Source organism: Rhipicephalus microplus, chromosome 10 (assembly GCF_043290135.1).
Source record: "Rhipicephalus microplus isolate Deutch F79 chromosome 10, USDA_Rmic, whole genome shotgun sequence".
Lineage (NCBI taxonomy): Eukaryota > Metazoa > Arthropoda > Arachnida > Ixodida > Ixodidae > Rhipicephalus > Rhipicephalus microplus.
This window is the reverse complement of record NC_134709.1, coordinates 40468881-40488827: the sequence shown is the minus strand read 5'-3', so window position 1 is coordinate 40488827 and position 19947 is coordinate 40468881. Positions and strand designations below refer to the sequence as shown.

Here is a 19947-nt window from a genome sequence, read left to right as displayed (position 1 = left end):
GACGTTACAAGAATGTGGGCACGTAAAGCAGGCTCTCAATGTTTATGTCACGTCACATGATCTCTGAGAGCCGTGATGGAGGGATGAAAATAAAATGTGCATGCATGTTTGCAGTGATTCTACGTAATGAGACTCCGCACTGGCTTTTCGTATGGGTGGACGGCTTGAACTGCTTGAACGTTGCCCCGTTTTACATATCTGTGACCACTTTTTGGATGACAAGTTACAGAGATATATTTCTATAGTGTCTATTTTGTCTTGAACTAGATTTGTCTATCGTTACATATATCGTGACGTACAACACGTGTGAAACGATGGACAATTCTAGTTTAACGGGCTTAGCGGAATAGCGAGCTTAGCTGAATAGCGGTTTCGAATTATGCTTACGCAGTACCCTATACGAGTCGTAACGCTTAACGGTGCGCGTAATCACTCCGAGATTGAGCTTTAACGTGTTCTCGTGGTTTACGTAGTGCACGGAAACAAGGCGGCGGTTTCGGAAGCCCGCTCCGAACGGAAGTTAGTGTTGCTGTTGAAAGATTCACATCGTTCGCAGCAAATGACGGTGTGACATCGATTCACTTCCCTTCAAAAAGCTTTTACGGCCGATTATTACGAATGAATCGGCGGAGTTCTTGAGGTCGATTTCCACTTTGGACGTGCTTAGACCTAATAAGAAGATTGGTTTAAACAAATCTGCAGTACATAAATTTTCGCTTTTGTGAATAGTTTACAACAATTTACTGTTATTACTACTGGAAAAAAGTAATATTGCTGCACGCAGGTATACAGACGAGCACATTCCGTTATTTTTTTTTTCACTTTTCTTAACGCATTCATTCTCCACTACGTGGAACCGCTTAGAGGAACAAAAGAAACAAGAAAAAAAATAATCAGATTCCTACTGTACAAATGGCGGTAGCGAGCTTACAAAGGCTGCCTCTGTGGGCAGTGTCTAAAGCATCTAGGAATTAAGTTCGCCCATACTACCGCAGACATGGTCCAGACTAAAAATTTTCTTGAGCTTACAGAAAAAAAAAGACAGTTAGCACTGTTGAAACAAGAGGAGAAGGCAAAAAAATTGTCTTGCATTGCAATGAGACTTCTTCAACCATCAGCGAAACATGTGTATGCAAGCGATGTACTGTCGTGCTTGCTGTGAGCTGGAACACCGAATTCCTGTATGCTCATCAATTTGAATGTAACGCAGAGATTTTAATGAGACACATTGAATTACCATAGTTACCTTTTCGTTTTAGAATTTGGTTTTATGAAATACTTCTGTGTTTCCCAACTGCGTTTAGCCGCTATAATCGTTTATAGGTAATGTCAATGTTCCAGCTCACATTGCTGGCAAGTACACGGGCCAAAGGACATGCCGCGCTTTTCGTATCCTGATATGCGTGCCAGGCGTTCATGTTTATTGCCTGTGCGCGTAAACCTGAATATCTCGTTCGAACGTCGATTTACCACAGAAAAAAATGCACGTTTAAAAAAAACACAATGTTCATTGTTATAGAGTGTCCAGCGAAAGCTCACGGCGAAGTGTCGGTTTCCTCCTGCGTGAAAGAATGGGTTCGCGTGCGAACAATAGACTTCAAGGCGTTGCACGAAAACACCTCTACTTTGGTAGCAGCCTACGACTTGCGCATAACATTAAAGTGGAGAAACGGCGTTTCAACCAATTCCAGCTGCCGCAGAAAACAACTGCTACGTGAGCTGGACAACATAACCTTACAGGTTACCACACACTGGCGGAATCTTCGTTTTTTTTCTTCTCAGGTGGGTCGCTTTTGCTTGTCGTTGCTGTTTTTGAGTGCCTTCGAGTCACTGGTGGCACCACAACTGTATGACCACCGTAGAGGCTTTATAATTAAAAGTTGATTATTCTGAGCTGCACAGCATTGTGTTAGTAAGCTATACAGCACCTGGTAGGCATTAAACGGCTACCACTGAAGTCCGCTTGAACTGGAAACAAATATTTCCCGGGTATATGCCATGAAGACGGTGGACGTGCCAGGGGGCTGGCTTGAAGGGATCAACACCTCAAGCGGACGGAAAAATTATCGCCACCGTAGCTCAGTGGTAGAGCATCGGACGCCTTGTTCGAAGGTCGCGGTTTCAGTTCCTGGCGGTGGCAAGTTATCCCTTCATCCACTTTTCTTTCTTCACATTTACATTACAATTAGTTCCATTAACATCTCGTATACTTTTACTGACGTTTTTTCCTATTAGGTCTGGTTAATATTGTGTCTCTCACTATAGGACATTCATAGAATTTTTTTTTCGAAGCAGTTTCAACGAATTCCGTGGCTCTGTAGTAGAACATCTGCTTGCCTCGCAGACAGCCTGCGTCGGATACTCCCTCTAAGCAAAGACATTTATTATTTACCTAACCAACATCTTTCTCTATTTTTATCTCACATCCGATGACGCCGACGACGACACCTGAGCTGCCGCGAAACGAGCTCTTTTTTTTAGTGTTAAAACGGCAGAAAACGGAATTTGAGGCGCACATCAATTGATTTGATTGATTGATTTATTTGTGGGGTTTAACGTTTCAAAGCCACCATATGATTATAAGAGACGCTGTAATGGAGGGCTCCGGAAATTTCGACCACCTGGGGTTCTTTAACGTGCGCCCAAATCTGAGAACAAGGGCCTACAACATTTCCGCCAACATCGGAAATGCAGCCGCCGCAGCCGGGATTCGATCCTGCGACCTGCGGGTCAGCAGCCGAGTACCTTAGTCACTAGGCCACCGTGGCGGGGCAAGGCGCACATCAGCTCGAGCGTCTTTTTTAGCGTTGCGCCTTCAGTGCTAGCCACGTCAACTTTTAAATGCGAAGCATTCCTTAGCGAACTTCGGCGACTTCGAGAGTCTATCTATCTATCTATCTATCTATCTATCTATCTATCTATCTATCTATCTATCTATCTATCTATCTATCTATCTATCTATCTATCTATCTATCTATCTATCTATCTATCTATCTATCTATCTATCTGTCTATCTGTCTGTCTGTCTGTCTGTCTGTCTGTCTGTCTGTCTGTCTGTCTATCTATCTATCTATCTATCTATCTATCTATCTATCTATCTATCTATCTATCTATCTATCTATCTATCTATCTATCTATCTATCTATCTATCTATCTATCTATCTATCTATCTATCTATCTATCTATCTATCTATCTGTCTGTCTGTCTGTCTGTCTGTCTGTCTGTCTGTCTGTCTGTCTGTCTGTCTGTCTGTCTGTCTGTCTGTCTGTCTGTCTGTCTACGACATTTAGCTCTCCGGGCCGTTTCGATAATAGTATCGATACCAAACTTGGTATGGCATAACATGAACATATTTGACTAGTCATAACATGATTTTCAATGAATAATGAATCACTCATGACATGTATGTTTATGAATGTCATGATTTACATTTTATGGTCCAGCAGCTCTTACGGTGATTTCGTTCACATGGCATGCTGCAAAACTAGTATGGTATGGCATGTTTGCACGTAGAACACAAGCGACAGACCCTAACATAAAAATCATGACATGCGTGTCATGTAACAACATGAGCCCCGCCGCGGTGGTCTAGTGGCTAAGGTACTCGGCTACTGACCCGCAGGTCGCGGGATCAAACCCCGGCTGCGGCGGCTGCATTTCCGATGGAGGCGGAAATGTTGTAGGCCCAAGTGCTCAGATTTGGGTGCATGTTAAAGAACCCCAGGTGGTCGAAATTTCCGGAGTCCTCCACTACGGCGTTTCTCATAATCAAATGGTGGTTTTGGGATGTTAAACCCCACATATCAATCAATCAATCAATCAATGTAACAACATGACTACATGCGACGCTCATGATGCGCTCGCGGCCGTTTCGCTAGTGTCGCATATACCAAATTTGGTGCAACAATACGTGAATGGACGACATAGGTAAATGACACATCCAAACATGATAATCACGACATGCGTGTCATGTAACTACATGACCACGTGCCACACTGATGATGCGCTCGCGGCCACTTTGCTAGCTCCACATATACCAAATTTGGTGTTACTTGACTTGAATGGATGACGCCATATATGGCTGGTGCAAACATGATAATCACGACACGCGTGTCATGTAAGAATATGACAATTTATACCACGCTCAAAGCGTGCTCGCGACCATTTCGCTAGCTCTATATATACTATAAAGGAGATTTATTAAGCAGAAAGGTTGATGCTTGGAAGGCTTGGAAGGTGATGCACCAGCCGCAATTTCCGAGCTCGAGCCGCTGCTGCACACTCGATGCTGCTGCCTCTGCGCCGGAGTACTTCCTCTTCTTTACAATGGCCCCTCGGAGAAAAAAAGGAGCCATCCTGGCGACTTAGTCCTGTGCAGGCGGCGTTGAACCGTGATACTGCTTGAGCCTCTGGACGTGTAAAACCTCGCGGTTGCGACGTCGCAAGTCTGATGGTGGCGTAAGAGGCTCAATGAGGTAGTTTACTGGCGAAGTTTGTTCGACAATACGATATGGCCCATCGTACTTAGGCAGAATTTGGAAGAGAGCCCAGGTGTGCGATGCGGCACTGACAGCCACACAAGAGCACCTGGAAGAAAAACGGGAGTTGAGGTCTGGGCATCATGAATTGCTTTTTGCCTGTTTTGGTCATCGCAGGTAAAGCGACGAGCTAACTGGCGGCATTCTTCTGCGTGTCTGGCGGCGTCCAAGATCGGTAGGCACTCGGACGCGTCCGGTCGATAGGGCAAAATGGTGTCAATGGTGTGGGAGGGGTGACGGCCGTAGAGGAGGTAAAAAGGGGAGAAGCCTGTTGTCGCTTGCGTTGCCGTATTATAGGCGTATGTAATGAATGGGAGGACTAAGTCCAAGTTAGAGTGGTCAGGCGTCACATACATAGATAGCATGTCACCGAGAGTACGATTAAAGCGCTCGGTAGCCCCATTGGTTTGAGGGTGGTAAGCGGTACATGTGCGATGTACAATAACACACTCAGCGAGCAATTTTTCAATGACCTCGGACAAGAAGGCGCGGCCGCGGTCACTGAGGAGTTCTTGAGGGCCTCCATGACGCAACACAAAATGACGCAGTAGGAAAGTGGCAACCTCCTGTGCTGTAGCCGTTTGAAGAGCAGCGGTCTCAGCATAGCGCGTTAGGTGGTCGATAGCAACTATTATCCACCTGTTGCCAGTCGGAGTCGATGGAAGTGGCCTATAAATATCTATTCCAACCCGTTCGAAGGGTCGGGAAGGGCATGGTAAAGGCTGCAGTTCACCGGCGGAGGCGTATGGTGGAGATTTTCGGCGCTGACATTCGGTACAAGAGCGGACGAAGTTGCGGACGAAGGTATACATACCACGCCAGTAGTAGCGATGTGGAAGCCTTTCGTAGGTCTTGAAGACTCCTGCGTGGCCACATTGTGGGTCAGCGTGGAAAGAGGAACAAATCTGCGACCTCAGGGTTCGTGGAACGACGAGCAGTCACTTGCGTCCCTCTGGTGCGTAGTTGCGTCGATAGAGAAGCGTGTCACGTATCGAGAGGTGTGGAACTTGGCGCCGAAGCGTTCGCGTCTTTGGGAGTTCTGAAGTGTCGGAGAGATGATTGAGGAGAGACGCAGTCCACGGGTCATTGCGTTGTTCGATAGCAATGGTGTCAAAGTCAAGCGATGACAATGTGGAATCGCAAGCGGAGTCAGCTGTGGCATTGTGGGACAGGGGAGAACGGGAAAGGGCATCGGCGTCAGCATGCTTCCGTCCTGACCGATAAACCACGCGTATGTCGTAATCTTGAATTTTCAACGCCCAGCGAGCGAGGCGGCCAGATGGGTCTTTTAACGTCGAAAGCCAGCACAGCGCGTGGTGGTCGGTCACGACGTCAAAAGAACGACCATATAGATATGGGCGAAACTTTCCAAGGGCCCACACAATGGCCAAGCACTCCTTTTCTGTGACGCTGTAGTTGCTATCAGCCTTGGTAAGTGTGCGACTAGCGTATGCCACGACGTATTCCTGATGCTCCGGTTTACGCTGTGCGAGCACAGCACCCAGGCCTACACCACTGGCGTCGGTGTGGATTTCAGTGGGAGCTTCAGGATCAAAATGGCGTAGAATGGGTGGCGTCGTGAGAAGCCGTCGCAAGGTGGTGAAAGCCTCGTCGCAGGCAGGGGACCACGATAAGAGGTCTTCACAGCTGCTGAGAAGTTGCGTGAGAGGTGATATAATAGACGCGAAGTTTCGGACGAATCGCCGGAAATACGAACACAAGCCGATGAAACTTCGAAGTTCTTTGATGGTGGCAGGTTTAGGAAACGCCGTAACAGCTCGCAATTTCTCGGTATCCGGGAGGAGGCCTTCCTTGGAAACAACGTGGCCCAAAATGTTCAGTTGACGCATGGCAAATCGACATTTTTTGAGGTTTAATTGCAAACCGGCGTTAGTTAAGCAAGTAAGGACGTGCTGAAGGCGACGTAAGTGTGTGTCAAAGTTAGGGGCGAAGACCACGATATCATCGAGGTAACACAAGCAGATCTTCCGTTTTAGTCCACGCAGGATGTTGTCCATCATTCGTTTGAACGTTGCAGGTGCATTGCAAAGTCCGAAGGGCATGACGGTGAATTCATATAGGCCGTCTGGCGTGACAAAAGCGGTTTTGGGGCGATCGGCCTCCGCCATAGGCACGTGCCAGTAGCCTGACCGCAAGTCTAACGAGGAAAAGAACTCGGCACCCTGCGAACCGTCCAAAGCATCGTCAATGCGTGGTAGTGGATAGACATCCTTCAGCGTGATCTTGTTCAATCGCCGGAAATCGACACAGAAACGAATAGAACCGTCTTTCTTTTTGACGAGGACCACCGGAGACGCCCATGGGCTCTGTGAAGGTCGAATGACGCCTCTGCGAAGCATGTCGTCTACTTGGTCAGCAATGACGCGGCGTTCTGTAGCGGACACGCGATATGGTCGTTGTCGCAGCGGTGAGTGGGACCCAGTGTCGATGTGGTGTTCTACTGCTAAGGCACGGCCGAGAGATGTTTGTCCAACGTCGAAAGAATGGTGGTAGCTCTCAAGAATGGTGAGGAGTTGTGAACGCTGCGAAGATGTCAAATCTGCAGCGATGAATGGTTGAAATGTGTTTGCCGACGTTGAGTCAGGCGCTGAGACGACAGCCAGTTCACAGACGGAGATAGAAGGCACCTCATCGGAGACGGATATAATTCTGGAAGAACTGATTGTCTCGACGTGGCCAAGGCACTCGTGACAAAGTAGGGATAAAGACGACGACTCATGATTATAAATTGGCATTGTGGTAGAGCCTTCTACAAGATCGAGAGCAGCAAAAGGCAGGGGGAGGGCTCTTCGGGCGACGAATATTGGAGATGGTGTGAAGAAGACCGTGCCGTCAGATATGGCGCTGCACAAAACTGGCACGAACGCAAAAGAGCATGGAGGGATGTAGGTGTCATCGCTAACGACAAGTTTAGCAGCAGACTGGGTGTCGACGGAGGCTTGGTCATCCAGTGAGCAAAATTCAACCTCAGCCCTAGCACAGTCGATTACGGCGTTATGACGCGACAAAAAGTCCCATCCCAAAATAATATTATGGGAGCACGATGAAAGAACCACGAACTCTATCGTATACAGAACGTCCTGAATTGTCCCGCGGGCTTTACATACTGCGGTCGGTTGAACAGGTTGAGCACTGGCTGTGCGAAGCGATAATCCGGAGAAAGGCGTCGTAACCTTATGAATTGAGCGGCAAAATCCAGCATCTATAACCGAAACAGCTGCACCGGTATCTACAAGAGCGACAGTAGGGATATTTTCGACGAACACATCGATAACATTGGTAGGTGACAAATGAGGACTTGGGCAAACCGAAACTTGCGCAGTTCTTGCCTCAGGAACTGCGTCGTCTAGTTTTCCTCCTCGTTAGGTGCGGGCCGTCGACGCATAGGAGAAGGCGAGCGGCGGCGTGGAGAGGGCGAGCGAAGACGTCCCGACCGAGGGCGGTGGTCGTCCTGGTAGCGGGCTGGCATTGGAGTGGAGGAACCGTATCGCGCGTTGGAGTCAAGCGGGGAGAAAGGCTCACGGCGGTTTTCATTGGTGATATGCGTCCGGCGGCGGCAATACCTTGCGACGTGTCCGGGGTATCGACAAGCGCAACATATCGGGCGATTGTCGAGGGTGCGCCACGGGTTGGCGGTGTTAGTGCTGGTCCAGTGAACTGGAGCTGGGGGATAGCTCGCGCGAGGCCGGAACGGAGGTGCAGGCGCCTTGCGAGTTGGCATGGCTGCAGCCGCGGCGTAGGTGAGAGGAGCAGCCACAAGATTAGGCTCGCGAGCAGCTGGTAAGGCCTCGGCGACCTCTCCTTGAATGACGACACGTATAGACGATGGTAAAGTTGTGGTAGGTTCTGGTGTGAAAGGCACCAAGGAAAGCTGTCGTGCAACTTCTTCGCGGACAAATGCTTTTATTTCGGCTATTAGTGATGCTCGGTCATGACCACTGATCACACTAGACAGCGATGCCAAATCGTGTGCTGGAGGACGTCTTGTCAGAGCTCGCTGCTTCCGCAATTCATCGTAGCTTTGGCAGAGGCTAATTACGTCGTTAACAGTGGTCGGGCTTTTCGCCAAGAGCATTTGAAAAGCGTCGTCGTCAATCCCTTTGAAGATGTGCTTACATTTTTCAGCTTCCGTCATTTCGGCGTTCACGCGTCTGCACAAATCGACGACGTCTTCTATGTAACTTGTGAAGGTTTCACCCGTTTCTTGTGCGCGTGTGCGTAAACGTTGCTCGGCACGAAGTTTTCGGACGGCAGGTCGATCGAAGACTGATACAATCGACGTTTTAAATTGCGGCCACGTTCGGACGTCTGCCTCGTGGTTTCTAAGCCAAAGGCTGGCTACACCCGCGAGGTAGAACGACACGCGTGTCAACTTGTCCGCGTCCGTCCATCTGTTTAAAGCGCTCACCCGTTCGAAAGTCGAGAGCCAATCTTCAACGTCGTTGTCATCTGTTCCACTGAAGATTGGAGGCTCCCGCTGAGGAACACTGCCTGGACAGGTGGCCGGAAGAGATGGAAGCGTCTGCTGATCGGCATCCGGCATAGCAGAAGGTAGCCGTCGAGAACGGAGTTCCAGGATGGTAGCGGTAAGGTGTAAGGGACGGTACCCGGCACGGCTCCATCAATTATAAAGGAGATTTATTAGGCAGAAAGGTTGATGCTTGGAAGGCTTGGAAGGCGATGCACCAGCCGCAATTTCCGAGCTCAAGCCGCTGCTGCACACTCGATGCTGCTGCCTCTGCGCCGGAGTACTTCCTCTTCTTTACAATACTAAATTGGGTATCACGTGACGTGAATAGCTGACGAAGGTAAACGACACATCCAAACATGATGTTCATGACACATAAGTCATCTACGGCATCATTTAACTCCACCTCGTAATGATGTGCTGATTTCAAATTGTATTTCTCATTCGTTTTTCGCATATCATCGATTCCCACTGTACGTGAGATCTGCCAATTTTTTTTCTGCATAAAATTCTCTCTCTATCTTTATTTTTTATTCTTTTTTCCTACTTTCACTCTCTTTCTCTCTTTATCTCTCAATACTCATCGTCTTGACCGACCGGTGAAGTAGCTATTGTATCCAGCGCCGGAGAAATCCAGCTTGTGTTTTGTTAGCTAAGCAGTACAGATGACAAAAGCGACAATGAAAGAAAAGAAAAAAAGTGCGTGCTTGTTTATGATGATGATTTTTTCGCAGTGATAGAAGGAGAAAAAACGTTGTATTCATGTTGGCCTAAAGGGTTGACTTGCTTAGTGGATTGCGTGCTGACTGGCTGTGTCGTCCGCAATCTCCGACGCCAGCGTAGTCCTCACCGATCAGCCCGCTGTCCGCGATCTCCTGACTCCGTGTAGGTCTCGCCGACTTACATTTTCTTATCACATCCTCTACTAGAAGCTTAGCTGTGTCGCCTGCAAGGCACATAGAAATAAGCCCATTTTTTTCTTTCTTTTAAGAACCACTTACTTCTCATTGGAGGGAGCGCATAGCTCAGAGTCCTATTGGCTCGCGCAACACCACGTGCCCGCTGGAATAGCCGGCGCTGCTCCTGCGCCTTTGAGCTGGTCGGTGCAGTCTCCCATAAGGAATCTGATGGTGGAGGAATACGGCGATAGCGCGGTGGTTGCGTACATTCCCAGTGACCTTGCACAAACTACGGCGAACTATACTGCAGGTTGAAAGGTTTCTGGGTCTGGCCCTTTATCAGGATGAACGTGACAAGAAGCAGTCTGGTTAACACGACCTTTTCGTTTTTCACTGGAGATCGTTGAAGTGAACGTTTTGTGGGTAAACAATGCTGGAGGAATCGGATGTGTGTTATCTGTCTGTGTTTTTTTTTCTGACTGTGGCTTTTTGTTGCAGGTGAAATTGAAATAGCAAAGTGGAATTATGTTCTGCGAGTATCTTGTGGGGACATTCCTGTTCGGATGGCTTTGCGGAAGTAAGAAAGTTGTAACACCTATATTTGTTATATTTTGTTGCGGTATGTTTTTAAGCTCACGCCTCCTACGGTTATTCTGCATTGTTTTCTTAAATCTTGCGCGTGTTTGGTAATTAGAATGAATCAATGCTAGCTCCGTGAAGGTGTCTAGGCAGATGTAAAGCTTTGGCGTTCACAGTTACGTTTCAAAAAATGGATTCTCATGACAGTACAAATGAGCGATTCATTATTGGACGGCCAACTGAAGTGTTAGTTAACAACAAATAATGATTCAGACAGCTTGTCTGCGGCTGCATTGGGGACTCTTCCTGTCGTATGAATTGCACTGAAGGATACTTTAACCACCTACTTTCACAGTTTCAAGAGCGCTTTTTAATGAACAAAACAGCACCAGTGCTCTCGGAAACCCGGAAATGTATTACCGTAAGAATAGTTTAAAGAGATCACGTACGGGTGAATATTATTATTATTATTATTATTATTATTATTATTATTATTATTATTATTATTACTGCCATGGAAATAAATATTAACCCCTACATTACTTTACGCTCCCTCACATACTAGTGTAAAAACATGTGTGAAAATGTCAAGCATGCTCTCCCTCCTGAGCTGCTCAGTGTTTATAAACTACGGTTCAACATGCAGTTACTTCAGCTTGCGGGTCCATTCTGTCCAGTCATATTTCTATTTAAAGGGCGATGGCCTACGAATAACTAAAATGCCCAAAATGCACCTGTGTAGAAGTATTCTGTAGTGATCTCGCATAGGCGTGAGTGAAAGCTGTTGTTACGTTGACGTTTCCCTCATCTGTGCCGTGCAGACTATTGTGTACTACCGAACAATGGTACCGTTCTCTCCAGTGGAACGACGATAAATTCATCTCACCCTTGCGTTCAATACATTTGCACGAAGGGAAACCTGACGACGATAGAGTAAGTAGTCCAGTTAAAGCAATTCACGCTCAAGCTGTTGGTGGTCATCATTGATTTTTTGATTGATTGAAATAACAATAGTAAGGTTCTGCGGAGTTACACTTTTTATCCTGTGAATAGGATGTGCACATGGAAAACCATGACAGAACTCCTATAGATATTCATTATTTCAGCGCGTTAGAAAACCGAAGGCAGACTCAAGAAGTTCATTGTCATAGAGTTTAGCGTGCAGAGAAAGCAGGGGCAAAGCCAGAAACTTCTTTCGGGTGGGATTGAACTATACTTTACGTATGTTCGTGCGTGCGTTCGCATGCGTGCGTATATATAATATAAGCAAAATTGAAAAACTAGGGGGGGGGGGAATGGAGCCACTTATGCAAACTACATCATCACCATGCATACGCATAAAAATGTTGTTCGTCATCATCCAATTCTGGGATACTGCGAACACATCCGTTATGCGGGCATGCGCATGAACCAAACTTGTAACTATAAGAAAACTAAGACTTGGTGGCTCTGCCGCCACTGCTGTTGCTGTGAAGTGACGTTAATTGGAGTGTGCCTTCTTTTTACGTTTCTTTGCGACAGATGCACCAGTAGTGGTTCCAAAAACTGCCTGACAGGCGGAGCAGGAAAGAGACCTTTCCCTGACTGTTGTACTCCAATGGCGTGTTATTGAAACCATTAAAAAAAAACGGACGTAACTCTTGCTGTTTCTTTATTGGTCTGGTGTAAGACAGATGGCGGCGCTGCGTACCGCGCCTGTATGACGTCAAAGCGGGGATTCAGGTTCTTTGGAGGCCCGGCGTCGTATACAAACCGCCCACGCGGTAAAACTGGACAAAGAAGCAGTTAACTTGGTTACCTTGCGTGTGATGGTTACCGACGCTTTTTGAACAACCATGGATATCCGCTTCCAACGTTCATTTTAAAACCACTGAGCTTTGTTGCTGAAAGCTCCGGCCACTTGCTTCAGCGGCGAGAGATGCGCAATGGTGAAGTACTGCTCTGTGCCTCTGTAGATCATCCTCCCTAGAAGAGAGCGTTAGCTTTCACAGCTATCGTAAGGAACCAAAGCTGAGGAAGAAGTAGATAGTCGAGCTCAGAATAGGAAAGTGCCCCACTCTTGCATCGACCGTGTGTCGGAAGCACTTCGCTCACAGTGACTTCTGCTATGCCCGCCGTATACGCGCCATTCTTCAGTAAGCTTGTAACCGTGTTCGAGGACGTGACCAGTACCTAATCCATTTATTGCACGCATAATGCAAGCATAGGTGATTTGCACCAGGCGCAGTACCATCCCAAAATATGCGGTGAAGGCCTATAGACAGCGAGCCGACGACGCGACCTCCGAATGGCTTCGGATATACGCGCCTCGTGAGCGCAGCTGAACGGCGCAGAATGTCTGAGCTACTACGGCTTCATTTGGTTGGTGCACGTACATATATACGTGTACTTCACTGATCAAGAGAAGCGTGCGCCTAGCGCAGTGCTTATCATAAATCCATAAGTGAAACCTGCTGTCGCTGTTTAGTGCATGCACATTCTCTAAAGGTTTCCACCTGAGGCAAAGCAGACACTTTCAGCGGAGCTCTTCAAGGTTTTCGTTATGCTAAGTGCGTGAACAGAAACCCTACCTAGCTTGCCCTTGCCACGTCAATTTCTGTGGTTCTGTGCGAGGTATTTATGATCAGCGATAACAATTTGTTATAATCTGATACCCAAGCGACGGCTCTGTGTGGTAATGATACGAACTACTTAGTGGTATTGCTCTCTTTGAAACATTATTGGGACAAACTGCAATTGTTTGCATCGGCCAGGGGTGCAACAATGGGGCACTTCTGAATCTGATACCCAAGCGACGGCTCTGCGTGGCAATAATATGAACTACTTCATGGCATCGCTCTCACTAAAACATTACTGGGACAAAGTGCAGTCGTTTGCTTAACCAGGGGTGCAACAATGGGGCACTTCGATATATATATATATATATATATATATTGTGAGACGACGTCAGGTACGAAGGAGCGACCGTTTTATTGTCAACCCAGACGCGCGAGCCAGCAACCGAACAAGCAGCGAGCCGCTACGATGATGATGATCACGGTGCTTTGTATGCGCAGGTGAAAGTGAAAATGATGAGCAACACAATCAGCGCTCACACTATTTCCCCCCTACACGAAAGCGGTCTGCAAGACGTTCATTTAGTAAGTGTATGAGCGCTGGATATAAGGTTTCAGGCGAGACACATGGACGATCTCGGTCCCGCGACGACGGCGATCAGAAGCCGAAGTAACCGGCGCGACGCGATAATTTACGGCCGATGTTCGTTCAAGCACGGTGTAAGGACCCAGGTATCTGTGAATGAATTTTTCACAGAGGCCGGGTGTGCGAACAGGTGTCCAGAGGAGCACTTCGTCGCCTGGGTAGAATGACACAACTCGACGTGTCGCATCACAACGAACTTTTCGCTGGGCCTGAATGGTAGAGGTGTTGGCGCGGGCGATTGTGCGGCAGTGGTTGACACGGGCAGCGAATTCTTCCGGAAGGGACGCAGATGGGACAGAAGGCGTGGACAAAAAGCTGGTGTCTAGAACAAAAGATGGTGCACGGCCATACACAAGAAAAAACGGGCTGTAACTTGTAGTGCGTTGTATGGCAGTGTTATAGGCAAACGTGACGAAAGGTAGTATTGTGTCCCAGTTCTTGTGATCGGGTTGGACATACATAGAGATCATGTCTGACAAAGTTCTATGAAAACGCTCAGTAAGACCATTGGTTTGCGGATGATATGCCGAGGTGGTCTTATGGATTGTGTCAGAGGCCTGTAAAACTTCAGCGAGCACACGAGAAAGAAATGTCTTGCCACGGTCACTCAGGAGAACACGAGGGGCGCCGTGGCGCAGGATAATGGCACGCAGAACAAAGTCGGCTACTTCGCTGGCAGCTCCAGTAGGAAGAGCTGCCGTCTCAGCGTAGCGAGTAAGATGGTCTACGGCAGTAACAATCCAGCGGTGACCGGCGGCGGTAAGCGGAAGGGGTCCGTATAAGTCTATGCCGACGAACTCGAAGGGAGCGGATGGGCACGGGAGAGGCTGTAGAGGGCCGGCGGGAAGAGATGTCGAACGTTTTCGGTGTTGACATGATGAACAGGAAGTGACGTACCTGGAAACACTAGTGGAGAGGCCAGGCCAGAAGCAGCGAGTCTTAATGCGATCGTAGGTTTTATGAAAACCCAAGTGGCCAGCCGTCGGGTCGTCATGAAAGGCTTCTAAGACTTGGAGTCGAAGTGAGCGAGGTATGACCGGGACCCATCGGCTACCGAGAGGATGGTAAGTTTGTCGAAGTAGCGTTCCGTCATGAAGTTTGAAACGCGTGAGTTGTCGTCGCAAGCGGCTGTTGGGAGCACGAGATGAGCCGGTGAGCCGATCGATGATTGTACGGCAGTATGTGTCTGCACGTTGGAGCGAGGTGAGGTCTGCGGATTGAAGGAAGTCATCCGGTGCAGTGGGCTCGATGGGACTAAGACTGGTCATCTGCGTGGTCTCTTGGCTGGGAGGTGCTGCGCAGCAGGTAGATGCGTCATGATTTTGCAACAGCGGACAGCGTGACAAAGCGTCGGCATCTTGGTGTTTGCGGCCCGACCGGTATGTGACACTGTAGTCATACTCCTGCAGTCGGAGCACCCAACGACCGAGGCGTCCTGACAAGTTTTTTAATGATGACAACCAACAGAGCGCATGATGATCCGTGACGATCGTGAAGCGGCGGCCATACAAATAGGGGCGAAATTTTTGCACGGACCATACGATAGCGAGACATTCCTGTTCAGTGATGCTGTAATTGCGTTCCGCTGGGGAGAGAGTACGGCTCGCGTAAGCCACGACTTGCTCTTGTGAAGCCTGGTCACGCTGCAGCAGAACAGCGCCGATTCCGTGCCCACTTGCGTCAGTGTGTAATATAGTAGGGGCTGTGGGATCAAAATGGCGAAGAACTGGCCCTGACGTGAGGCATCGCTTCAGGGTCTGGAAAGCAGCTTCACAGTCATCTGTCCAAAGAAATGATGCACTTGTGGTCAGGAGTTTGTGAAGAGGAGCCGCGATAGTGGCAAAATCACGGACAAAACGGCGGAAGTAAGAGGCTAAGCCGAGGAAGCTGCGAAGGTCTTTGAGCGTGGTGGGCTTAGGAAAGTGCAGCACAGCGGCCACTTTGTCGGGATCAGGTTCGATGCCAAGCTTGCTGACAACGTGGCCTAACACTTTGATGCTGCGGCTCGCAAACCGACACTTCTTGGTATTTAGCTGGAGACCGGCTTTGGCTAGACATGTGAGCACCTCGTCTAGACGTTCTAGGTGTTGCGAGAAGCTGGATGAAAAGATGACGATGTCATCCAGGTAACAAAGACAGGTCTTCCATTTTAGGCCACGCAGCACCGTATCGATCATCCGCTCAAATGTGGCTGGGGCATTGCAGAGCCCAAAAGGCATCACATTGAATTCGAAGAGACCATCAGGAGTAGCAAACGCTGTCTTCTCTTTATCAGACTCATGCATCGGGATCTGCCAATACCCAGATCGTAGGTCGAGACTTGAGAAATATTCTGCACCCTGTAAGGTGTCAAGTGCATCGTCAATTCGAGGCATAGGATATACATCCTTGCGCGTAATTTTGTTTAGTGCCCTGTAATCAACGCAAAATCGCACTGATCCGTCCCTTTTCTTAACTAGGACAACAGGAGAAGACCAAGGGCTTGTGGAAGGTCTGATAACGTTGCGTGCGAGCATGTCATTGACTTGTTCCTCGATGACCTTGCGTTCTGAAGACGACACGCGGTAAGGGCGACGGCGGATAATACGAGAACCGTCTGTGGCGATGTGATGAGAGGTCACCGTAGTTTGACCTAAGCCATCCGAACAAACGTCAAAACAAGTCTTGTGTTTTGTTAAAAGGGCCATTAAGTCATTAGTTTGCGTTGGAGTGAGATATGGACTCAAAGTGGCTTTAAGCGCATTAGATGAGCCTCCTGGTGGCGTACACTTAGCGACTGACGGCGGAGACGATACAGTGACGGCACATACCGGTGCTATGTCGATAAGGCTGGCAACAGTGGACCCCTCTGGCAGTAGTTGTGGCTCTGTTGTCGTGTTGTAGGCGGTGAGACTGGCATGACCACGCGAAAACCGCACTAGACAACATGCGATGGCGATTCCTCGGAAAATGCAGCGCTGATCGGGGACAACCACTGCGTCACCGTCAATGGTATCGCTGGATCTAATGGTGAGGATACGTTCTTGGGCCGGGGGCAGTACAAAGTCTGCAGCTGCAACAAGGTGAGGCGACGAAAAATCGTAAGCACTAGAATTTTCAGTGTCCGTAATGCGAATAACGGGCGGACCACACGAAATGACAGCGGAAGCGGCTGACAGGAAGTCCCAGCCCAATATAATCGGATGAGCACATGAAGAAAGCACAGCCAATTGTATATGGTGACGAATTCCGTCGATCAGAACACGAACAGTGCATTGTCCAATAGGGTAAATTCTATTTTCATTAGCACCACATAACACCGGACCAACATATGGAGTTTGCACTTTTCGTAGACGATGACATAGTTCGCGATCAATGACCGAAATGGCTGCTCCAGTGTCCACGAGTGCGTCAACCGAAATGCCTTCTACACAAACAGTTAGTAAATTTGCAGGGCGCGCAGGAGGAATTGGGACACTTCGACGACAGGCAGTTTCTCCTCCAAAAACTGCAGCTGCTAGTTTTCCGAGTGGCTGTCGAGGGGCATCAGGGCAGAACGTAAAGGCGAAGTAGTACGGCGGAAGGGCGATGGTGAACGACGGCGGGGTGAGCGGGAAGAACGAGGTTCACCGTGGGACAAAGGAGGCGAAGGCGAACGTCGTGACGAGGGAATGTAGGTTCCTGGAACGTAGGGGTCAGACCTCGCAGCCCGGTCACTCTCGTACGAAGAATAACCTCGTCGTTCATCTTGCTGGCGCCGACGGCAAAAGCGGGAGATATGTCCTCTTATGCCACAGTAGTAACAGACGGGGCGCGTAGGGCGCCAGGCAGGGAAGTGTGGTTGTGGTGGTGCCTTGGCTGCCATCGCGGCCAAATGGTCGTATACGACGTCCGTAGTTACAGGTGGAGTAGGTGGAGGAGGCCGTGACACGACTTCGGCATACGTAGGCACATGTAAGGGCACAGGAGGCGGGGCACGTGCGACGCTCGTCATCGACGCCAATTCGTCCTTTATAATTTCCCGCAGGTTAGGAGGGGGTGAGCGGGCAGGTGAAGTCGGTGCGCTGGCAGGAACAAGGCTGTGAAGTTCCTCTCTCACTATGGTGCGAATTAGAGCTCGCAGCTCATGCTCGCCAGTAAGACGAGTGTCATAGGAGGCGTGTGGAAGGCGCATTGAGTAAAGTGCGTCCAGGCGCTGGCAGGTGGTAATAATGTCCTGAACTGTTGTCGGGCTCTGCATGACAAGAGCATTAAAGGCGACGGAGTTGATGCCTTTCATTACTTGCCGAATACGATCGGCCTCCGGCATGTCCTTTTGGGCGCGGCGGCAGAGGGCCAGAACGTCTTCAATGTACGATGTGTACGATTCGTCAGGCCCCTGGATGCGGGTAGCGAGCTTCTGTTTAGCTACCTCAGAGCGTCCTGTAGAAGTGCCGAATATTTGACGCAGCTGCACCGTGAATGCTGACCAATCAGAAAAGTCGCGTTCGTGGTTATGATACCACGTCTTAGCAACCTCCTTCAGATAAAAGGGTACATAGCGCAGCTTATGTGCCTCATCCCAGTAATTGCAAGCACTGGTACGGTCGTAACTGTCCAGCCATTCTTCTACGTCCTCACCGCGAAGGCCAGAAAACACTGGAGGGTCTCGTTGCGAGGTACTCACGGTGTGGTGAGGCCCAGCAGGCTGAGCGGGTGGTGCGAAGAAGGCGGTAGGGGGTGGGTCGTTTTGCGCCATCACTGTTGGCAAGCACAGCCGTCGACCTGATCGGAGCTCCAGGGGTGACCGGTAGTGCAGGAGGACTTGGGAATCACAGCACGCTCCACCACTTGTGAGACGACGTCAGGTACGAAGGAGCGACCGTTTTATTGTCAACCCAGACGCGCGAGCCAGCAACCGAACAAGCAGCGAGCCGCTACGATGATGATGATCACGGTGCTTTGTATGCGCAGGTGAAAGTGAAAATGATGAGCAACACAATCAGCGCTCACACTATATATATATATATATATATATATATATATATATATATATATATATATATATATATATATATATATATATATATATATATATATATATATATATATAATCGTTTGTAACACACAGTGTTTAGAGGAACGAATGAGGAATGAAGCCATGGGAAACTGCTAAACCTTGGCGATTACGCTAGAACGCTACAAAAAATATTATCAGTGGCTTAGCTCGGCTATACCAGGATAAACGTAACGTGAGCTGTGGACGGACGGACGGATGGACGGATGAACGAATGAACCACGGACTGGCGGATGGACTAGCGAGTGAGTCATATCACATCAGTCAAGTGCAATTCCTCTTGTGGAGTATCACTCTAGGAGCTTCCAGGCCCCCGGCACACCAACTGTGCACCGGGTGACATTACTGCCTTTCGGGCTCGCGCAGAACTGCTCACCGTAATCCACGCGAAACGTCTGAACCCCGGCCAGTGTAGCTTAGGCCAAAATTCATCCATAGAGCCGTGCCGTTGCTTGAAACTTCCTTCAGAAGGGACGCTACACAGGCTTCATTTTTGAAATGAACGATGTCAACGTGCGTAATATGACGTGGTAGAAGAGCAAATTAACAACCAAGCGTCACACCATGCGAATCGCGTAACAAGTGCGTGATTCAATGCTTCCAACCCATTGCGAAAGGCCCAGCCATATTTCTTCCTTATCATCAGCCACATCATCCACAAAATACACACGAAGCGTCACGTGTGTGTCGAAGGTGCCGCACATCTCCGCAGAATTATGGACATTGGTTTAGTGGCTGCTTCCCAAGAAGAGAAAAATTGTCACACGTTCCAGCGGTACCTTCCGAATGTTCTTGTAATTGTTGCCCCAAGAGAGTTCACAACTAGCTCCAAAAATACCACACTTCCATCTTTCGCTGTGACGCTGCTGCGCTTTCGGTGCAGACCTGGGGTTTCTTCTTGCATCTGTTTACACAATTTTTTTGTAACTTCTGTTTTGAAGCTGAGGAGTAGTAAAAAAATAGTAAATTGTGTTTTATAGGAACAATATATCGAAGGATCCGCGCACGGCGATTCCTGCACAAGTGTAACCATTGAACATACCAAGTAGTCGTTGTCGTATGTTGTTCCTTTCTTCCATGGAGCGAGTTTATTTTTTATGCGTGCTGAGTTCCGGCCTGCCGCACAAAATTCGCATGTACTCTTTATACTTTGTTGAACAGCCTGGCTATTGTCAGCATATACAATAGCGTTTCACTGAAATCGT

The 19947-nt window shown here is 48.7% G+C and overlaps 1 long non-coding RNA gene across 1 annotated transcript; it reads left to right on the top strand.

The window, feature by feature from the left end:
* The first annotated feature begins 1648 nt into the window (after positions 1–1648).
* On the top strand, positions 1649–12143 carry LOC142774364 (uncharacterized). The gene is made up of 4 exons (XR_012886362.1): positions 1649–1782; positions 10426–10504; positions 11328–11439; positions 12028–12143. It is a non-coding gene; the product is annotated as an uncharacterized LOC142774364 (long non-coding RNA).
* The last annotated feature ends 7804 nt before the right edge of the window (positions 12144–19947 follow it).